The sequence below is a fragment of the Rhinolophus sinicus genome, chromosome 1 (assembly GCF_057876585.1).
Source record: "Rhinolophus sinicus isolate RSI-liver-muscle chromosome 1, RSI-T2T, whole genome shotgun sequence".
NCBI lineage: Eukaryota > Metazoa > Chordata > Mammalia > Chiroptera > Rhinolophidae > Rhinolophus > Rhinolophus sinicus.
The window spans coordinates 6025349-6034164 of NC_142501.1; the positions used below are offsets into that span (position 1 = coordinate 6025349).

The window sequence follows — 8816 nt, forward strand, 5'->3', positions numbered from 1 at the left end:
GGCTTCTCTGGAAACCAGACCCACTCCAAAGGCCAATCGATGCCTGTCAGGTGGATGTGAGGATATGACAGAGAACAAGGACACAGGTGTGACCCTCACTCGAAAAGACAGAGTTTACCCCCGATTCACCAGAGACTGAGGCTCCGAGAGGGGGAGCAATCTGCCAGAGGTCACACAGCGGGTACATACTCAGTAAGTGAGCCCAGGCGTTGACCCCAGCCCTCTCTGGTTCCATTACTCCCACCACACGGGGTCAGTGTCCCCCACTGGTCCCTGGGGCTGAGAATGCTGGCCCCTGGCCAGTGCACCCAGAATGTGTTTTATGAATGAGTGAACAAAAGAATCAGAAACGCCTGCTCGTCCTCCCAGTCCCCACGGCAGTAGGAAGACGCCATCTGCTACTGTTTTTTGTTGTTGCTGTTACTCTGGAAATCAAAACGGCAAAGCTGAAGTCGCAGCTCCACACGGATTTAAGAAGAGATACCCAGGCCCTGATTCAGGGCAAGAACCCAGCCTGGCACGGTGGGGGCAGAAGTCAGACAGACGAGCCCCAAATCTCCGCTCTGCCACTAGCGGCTGTGAGACAGGACCATTGGCCCTTGCTCTGAGCCTGTGTCTCCGCCACTAAAGAGAGGTGCCAGAGGACCTACCTTGTTGCGTGCCACGAGGACTAAGGAGGTGCAAACCTGCAGGGTGGGTGCAGGCAGGATCCTGCCTCGTTGGCTTCCTCTGCCTGCGACCATGGCCCAGACATGCACCCTCCCACTGGGTGAGCTCTGATACGCTCAGCACTAACCTCGCTGGATGCCCTGGCCTGTGGGCAGCCAAATGGCTTACACATTAGGAGGCATCCACGTGGGCAAAGGGCAGAGGGCCGAGGAGGGTGCAGGCAGGTGGGTCAGTGGGCTGGCTCCCCATGACTCAGCAGGACTCAGTGAGGCTGCGGGCCTGGGGTGGGAGCTGCCCCCAGCTGTACCCCATTCAGGGAAGCCCAGCTGCCGGTGTTTCTGATAAATATTTTATCACTGCTCACAGAGCCGTCCCCAGGAAGGTGCCGGCAGCCTCAGAGCCCGCAGAGCACCCCTTCCTGCCCGGATAGAAGGAAGTGGCTGGGTGGGGCGTGGGGCAGGGTCAGGAGCCCAGACAGCTAGCTCATTCCCGCCCTGCTGTGGCTTCAGGTCAGCTCAACTCAACAAATGCCCCGTGAGCCTCACCCACTTCTGCCCTGCGCTGTGCTGGGTGCTGGGCACTGGGCACTGGGCTCGGCCCTGCCCACGGACACTTCCCACCATCCTCTTCACCATACCTAGAACACCAGCCTTCTGCCCCTTGGCCCAGTCAAATGCCCCAGCCTGCTGGCCCAGTGCCACTGCCACCTCCTCCAGGAAGTATTCCTGGCTCTCCCCTTCCCACTGTGTGGCCCGGGGCAGGCCCATCACGCTCTCTGAGCCTGTTTCTAAAACGGAGCTGATGATCCCCACTCATTAGGGACAAGATGAGATTGTGTAAATGGTCCAGTGCCTCGCCTACATAGAGACTCATTCTATTTGAGGGGACCCAAATATCAGGAATCAAATCAGGAAATATTATGGAGCATGTCTGGGGTGGCACACAGCAACTTATACAGACTGGTTTATAGGGATCCACAAGTTAACTGGGGAGACAGGACCCGTATTATAATAATTAATAATAATAATAACAACAACAACAACAATAGGTACTATGTTGCAAGCCCATGCCAGGTGTCAGATACTCCATATTACATCCCCTCGTTTACGCCTCCCAGCACCCCTGTGATGTGAGGTTCTCACCCCCATTTCACAGCAGAACAGGAACCTGATACTCAGAGAGGGGAAGGGCCCTGCCCGAGGTCACACAGCCTGGCGGGGCTGACCAGCTGTTCTCCTGGACCTTAGGGCACGATCTCCGGCCAACACCTTTTTATAGCTTCTTACATCGCTGTACACGTGCAGGAGTCAAAGAGAGGGGGCTGGTCCAAGTCAAATGATGGACCAGCCATAGGACAGGGCATTTTGCCACCACTAAACTAATTACTGTCGTTATTTTCAAACTGCTGGACTATTTAGCAACAGGGAACGTGCTTGTAGTATTACATTAAGTGAAAAAAAACAAACAAACCAGGATACGAACCTTTACATTTAGTGTGATGACCCCATGTAAACAGAGTTCTATGTCAAGATGTATTTATTGAAAAAAACACTAGAAAAGATACACAAAAATGATGATGTTTGGGGGTGAGGCTACAGGTAAAATTGGGGTCTATTTTCGAGACTTTTTACAATATGTTCGTCTTGTAATTAAAATTTTTCCTTAGAAATAGGGTTGGTCCAACTTAAGGACTTATTGGACACCTCCTGTCTGCCCTCCTACGCTGAGAGCTTTCTCCTCTCTCAGCCTCAGGTTTGGTCTGGGGGGGGGGGACAACATGGACACGACTGTCCGTGATGCAGAACTTGGGGTGACATTCCCTACCTCTCCATGGGTCAAAGCCAGGCTCGGGATTGTTTCCCTGCCTTCCCTCTCCACGTTGAGTCTACTATGCCAGGGACCATCACTACCACCTGCTCAAGTCCTAGACTAACAAATATAGGGACTCATAAGACAGTGAGCTCCCTGTCACTTGGAATAATCAAGCAGGGGCAGCAAGAAGTGGTCTCAATGGCTGGCTTTCAGTACATTTTAATCAGACCCAAAGTCTTAGCAGCTGTGTGACCTGGGACACGATCCTGACCTCTCTGTGCCTTGCCTTCCTCATCTGTACAATGGGATCATACAGTGACCTCATAGGGCCTCGGAGGGTGAAATAAGGGCAAATATGTAAACTTCTAAGATGTCTTCCAGGTGCATTGAGAGGGCTGCATATGTGTTGACTATTATTATCTCACAGCTTTACCTTATCCACCTTTAGTTGCTAAGCAGGGAAGAAATAAAAATTCCCATTTCACAAATTTGAAAACTGCAGTATAGAGATTAAACCCCTCAGACTCAGAGGGGTGTAAGTGGCAGAACCAGGACCAGAATGCGTCTTTCGGTGCTGAATGGGGGCCGCCCTCCCTGTCTGGGTCCTCTCTCCTCCTGGGTTCTCTTCCGGGCTCTAGGGAGAGTGCTTTGCTGGAGAAGCTGCTTTGGCACCACAAAAAAACTGCATTAACCAGCCCCGTTCATGGCACAGAAAAACAAAACCTTAAGAACCTTCCGGAAAATGAGCAGGACTTCCACGGGGGCCAGTGGAGCAGGTGGTTCCTGATGGTGAGGCGTCTTGGTGCTGTTCCCTCACCTTCAGGCTTGTAACGCAGTGGGGTGGAAAGTGGATGTGTACACCTCATGCCAGAGGCCCTGGGTTCGAGCCCTAGCCCTGCTCCTTGCTGCCTGCATTTCTGGGCAGCCACTTGGCCTCTCTGAGCTTCAGTTTGCCGTTCTGTTACTGGGCCTGGAAGTGATCTCCTAAGCTGGCTGGGAGGGGCAAGTGGGACGGTGCCTGGGGGAGGCTTCACACAGGGCCTCGCACATAGTAGGTGCTTGCTTTCCAGGGGTAAACCCAGGCTTTGGAGTCAGAACCAAGAAGAACAATACTCTGTGCTGAAATGAGCTGCCTATTTTTCTCAGTGATCTTTGGTGATACCAACTCCACGTCTGGCCCCACTGCTCTTCCTCGACAAGGGGAGATGGGCACCAATGCAGCTGAGGGTTCCCTGGGCCAGGCACTGAGTGGCCCTGTCTGCACGCTCTCGTGACCTCAGAGTGAGTATCAACACTAAGATTAGTACTAACGCAGATGGTAACCCGGGGCCAACGCCAGGCCAGCCTCACCACAGGCTCACAGAACCACAGCGCTGTCACTGCAACACCACGTTGCGGCACTCCCACTTTACAGCACAAGCGGCGGGCACTGTCCTAAGCAGCTTACACAAAGCCACGCAATCCTCAGAACCCTGTGCAGTACACGCTGCAATTATCACCACTTTATAGATGAAGAAACTGAGGCACGCAGAGGTTTAGTAACTTGCTGAGGTCACACAGTTGGTCAGAGGTGGGGCCAAGATTTGAACCCAAGCAGCCTGGCTCCAGAACCCCTGCTCTTAATCACCTATACTCTTTATTCTAATCCCCACTTTGCAAATGAGAGAACTGACGCTCAGAGAGGTTAGGTAGCTTTCCTAAGGCCACACAGCTGCTCAACGGTGCTGCCGAGATTTACAGCGGTGGACCTGAGTAGAGGTGGCCCCAGTCCCAGGCTGCTCCCTGAGAATTAGGGATTCCTGAGTCGCTGGAACTGTAGTCACAAACAGACTTCAAAGCCTCCCTCCCACCAGGTGCTTCCCAACCAAGATTTGCTATTGAGGGGTGTCGTTAAAAGAAACGAGCAGGGTGATACTGTCAACAGGAAGCCAACTCCTGGTTCCACTAACCCCGTCTTCACAGGAGCCCAAGGATCTGATTCGAATCTCCTGACTCCAACCCAGGGAGGCTGGTTCTCCTCAATACCTGGACTCCTGTGGGGCCCCCTGGGCCTCCTGACTCTAAACCAAAACGTCCAGACCTACTGTTTCACTCCAAGGACCACTGACACCATCGTCTTACCCAGTAGCTCCCCATTCAGATTGTGCCTGTGGTCTCCCCACTTCTATCGGTCTCACTGGGGCCCCCTTGCCATCTACCAAACCTGAGAAGGCTTGTGTGAATGAGTGAGGGAGTGAATGAATGAATGACTGTCCCTGTCCCTCTATGGGCGTCTCTTAAGAGTTCTGATCTCCTCACAAGTGTCCCGAAAGATGATTTTGTCCACGGACACCCACAACTTGGGGTACCTGGGGAGGCCCTGGGCTTTCTCCTGGCCCAGCCCCTCCTGGGTTTCTGCTCCCCTGACTCTGCCGACACACAGGCACCCCCTCCCAGCACCTGAGCTGGCCCAGCAGCCCAGGCGGATCCCACAGAACCCCACCCGACTCTGCCCGGGCGATTCTGCTTGACCATCACCTGGTGTTTCAAGCCATCCATTAGAAACACAAAAATCCATTAGCTAACAAATGTTTCTGCACAGGCCACTTTTCCTGCTGATGAGAAATTAAGTCCATGCGACTGTCCCCATCCCCAGACAGTTACAACAGCCAGATACACAAGCAGCGCCAACCACTCTCAGGACTTTCATACCCACACTCATGGCTGTGATGTGTCGGGCATTGTGCGTCTGCTACCCAGAGGGGGTGGGTAATGCTTCCCAGTTTGGGGATGAGGACACTGAGCCCCAGAGCAGCAAAGTGACTTGCCCAGGGCCACCCAGCCAGCCAGTGGTGGCCTTGCACGCTGACTCAGGTCGGCCTGACTCTATAGAACCCCTCCTATAGGACCCCCCCACCCCCCCAGCACACACACACAATTTAAACAAAGGGCTCAGAATCCCAGATCGTGTGGCAGGAAAACCCCTTGGGAGGCCCTAACCTTCTCTGACTGATGGGGACTTGAGATCAGAGAGGGGAAGGGACTTGCTCAGGCACACAGCAGGGCCATGGTCCCTAGGATAGGCCCCTCTTGGGTTCACCCCACTGTCTACAGGCCAAAGGGAGCTATATGACCTTGTCCCGTCATCCAATGCCACCACGCAGCGGGGCTCACACCTGAAGGAGCATCAGAATGGGGTGGGGGAGGTGTGTATAAAATGCAGATTCCTGGTGCCCCATCAGAGGTCAGGACAGGGGCCTGGGAATGGGCATTTCATCAAGTACTATCATTACAAAGCACAAGCCAGGGCCCCGGACCCCTCTCCCAGAGCCCCTAGCATACCCCTCCAGGAAGGGTTCTCATGCAGGGCAGGGCCTGCTGCAGGAGGTCTGAGGGAGCCTGTTCCCCTGCAGTTACAGTCCAGGGGATGGCCTTTGGGAGTCCGGGGGACTCGGGCACAGCTGCGCTCTCACCAAGAGTGTCACCAATCACCTGGACAGTGATGACCATGCCACGCGATGCTCAGGGCAGCTGTACACCGATCTCTCTGCTGCCATGCCACAGAGAGGGAAATGCAGGCTGCCTGCAGGAAGTGGCCTAGCCAGCAGGGCTGAAACCACACCCTGGGACCCAGGGGCCAGGGACCCTCCTCCAGCCCAGCAAGTTCTCCCTACCTTGGCTCCATTAGGAAAAATCTTAGAAAGCATCAGGCCCTGCTCATGTGAACAGGGGCTGGTGCATGACCTGATTTTGCTAGAGGCCCAGACCTCTGACCAGGCAGATCAGGCAGATCTGCCCAGTGTGCCACTGCTCAAGAGATGTGTGTGTGTGGGTGTCCCAGGCTCTGAGGGCACAGACCCCCTCATGCTCCAGCCCTGGGGCCTCTGACCTCAGATGTGTCGGCTGCCCCAAACCCATTCCCACACTCTGCAGGGCCAGCTCCCTGCAGGAAGGTGGCAGAAACCCAGGCCAGAAACAGGAGGGGGTCCCCCCACTGCTGAGCCAGGACGGACTCCTAAAGGAGGTGTCTCCCTCCCTTACCATCTTTGTTTGCTCTATTAAGGGGGGCAATGGAAAGGGAGGCACAGCTCCCATGGGGAGCCCACAGGGTGGGGGAAGGAAGCTCAGGAAACCAGGCGGCTGGACAAGCAGCTGGCAGGGTCAGGCAGAGACCCACCCACAGAGACCCAGAGAAACGCAGAGGTAGAGAAGGAAGTGGGGAGGAGACGGAGAGAGAGAGAGACTGAGAGAGAGAGACAGAGAGAGAGAGACAGAGAGACAGACACACACACACACTGGGGGAGAGAGAGAGAGACTGGGAGAGACTGAGAGAGAGAGACTGAGAGAGAGAGAAGAAACTGAGAGAGGGAGAGAGAGAGAGAGACAGAGAGAGACAGAGAGAGAGAGACAGAGACAGAGACAGACACACACACACACTGGGGGAGAGAGAGAGAGACTGGGAGAGAGAGAAGAAACTGAGAGAGGGAGAGAGAGAGAGAGACAGAGAGAGACAGAGAGACAGAGACAGAGACAGAGACAGACACACACACACACTGGGGGAGAGAGAGAGAGACTGGGAGAGGATGAGCCGGGGAGGTCCCAGGAGACCAGGTGGGAGAGGCTGGACCTTCACCCAAGGGCTGGGGGCCGTCCACCCCCACCCCACCCCACCCCACCCCACCCCACCCCACCCCACCCCACCCCACCCCTCCTCGTTTGGCGCGACACACACACACACACACACACACACACACACACAGGCGCGCGCGCGCCACTCCGCCGGCGCCGCCCTGGGCCCTCGCCTTCCGCAGGGGCGCGCGTGCCGCCCCCGGCCCACCCAGTCCCCTCCCCCGGTGGGGCCTCCAGGACCCGTCGCCGCCGCTCACCTTGGTACCCGCGCCACCGCCGCCGCCGCCGCCGCGCAGAGCCGGAGCCCAGGACCGGGGGAGGGGGACGCAGAGGCCCCGCCCCGCCCCGCCCCGCCCCCCGGGCCGGCACAGGGCGCCCGGCGCGGGCGCGGCCACCGGGACCCGGGGTCTGCAGCGAGACCGGCGCGAGGCGGCGAGGTGGGCCTCGGTCACGCCCACCGACCAGGGCCCGCCGCGGGTACGGCCCGTTCGAGCTGGAAGTTGGGGGCCCGGGGTGCCCTCCCCGATTCCCCACCCCGGTGCACTGCGCAGGCTGTGGGCGGCGCCCACCGAGGAAGGGGGCGTACCCCGTTATGCCGGCCTCCCAGATCTCTGGCCAGTAACCCACCCCTCAGCGGTCCTCCAATGTCCTCTGAGCGACCCCTCTCAAAGCCCCGGCCTGTGCGGGGGCACTGGGAGCCAGGAGGGAAAATCGGGCCGTTGGCCTCAGTCTCTGCCCTGGGCTAGGGGACAGATGGAGCAAACAAACGCGTCCAGCATTTAAATAGCCCAGGGCTATGGTTCTCAAAGTGTGTCCCGACCTGCTCCACTGGCATCATCCCCGAACTTGTTAGAAATTAGAATTCTTGGGCCCCACCCAGATTTACAGAATCCGGGGCTGGGGCCTAGGAATCTGGGTTTTAACACGACCTTCAGGTGATTCCCAAGCTTCCTGAAGTTTTAGAAGTAACTGCCCCAGTGGAACTAGCCAATGCCCCATACCCCATACCCCACATCCAACACCCACATCTAGCACCCCAGGGTGTCTAAAAAGGGTTCTTTTCACCCTTCATTTAAAAAAGGTTCACCCTGTCTCCTTCGCGACACTGTATTGGGGTGGGTGGGGGTGGCTCCTGGACCAGGAATTCTCTGGCGGGATTAACAGTGGGTGCTGGGTGGAGACCAGGAAGTCTTGGGCCACCAGGGGCCAGGCGACCTGGCTGGGGCGGTGGTAATGGTTACTGGTTCTTATGGGTACACGGGTGGTGCGTGTTTCAAAGTTTTGAAATGCAATTGTGTAAATGGTCACATTCATATTCAGCGCTAAACCAGTGTCCCCTCCCATCATTGCGTTTGAAGTTAAGCCACTGGACACCCAGAAAGTGTTAAAATGGGACAGGCCAGCTGGCAGGCCTTCTTAGTGATTAGAGTCTGGGAGAGGGAGTGCACAGATGGGGTCCCAGGGTCCTGGGATGAGCACATCCAGTGGGGCGGCCGGTCAGGGCAACCCGGAGGTGGAGAAGGCATCTGGGCAGAGGGGCCAGTAGGAGCAAACACAGGGCGAGGGCGTCCTTCTCTGGACCATCCACAGCAGTGCCCCCTTCACTGTCTCTTCCCTTGCCCTGCTCTGTTTTCCTTTTTTATACGTGGACTTGGCATTATGTCCTACAGTTGATTATTTCTTTATTGTTTAGTTTGTCCAGTAGGACATAAATTCCCTGAGAGAGG

The 8816-nt window shown here is 56.3% G+C and overlaps 1 protein-coding gene across 2 annotated transcripts in view; it reads right to left on the minus strand.

Annotated features, from left to right (window-relative positions):
* Positions 1–7613, minus strand: part of PRR5 (proline rich 5) — a 56333-nt gene extending 48720 nt beyond the window's left edge. Inside the window, exon 1 of one of the 2 annotated variants that reach the window (XM_074326532.2) lies at positions 7347–7613. The gene's annotated coding sequence lies outside the window, so the exon portion shown is untranslated. Of the gene's footprint in view, positions 1–650; positions 806–7346 lie in introns of those variants that run through there. The other variant, XM_019739255.3, reaches the window with a different exon arrangement.
* Positions 7614–8816: the final 1203 nt, after the last annotated feature.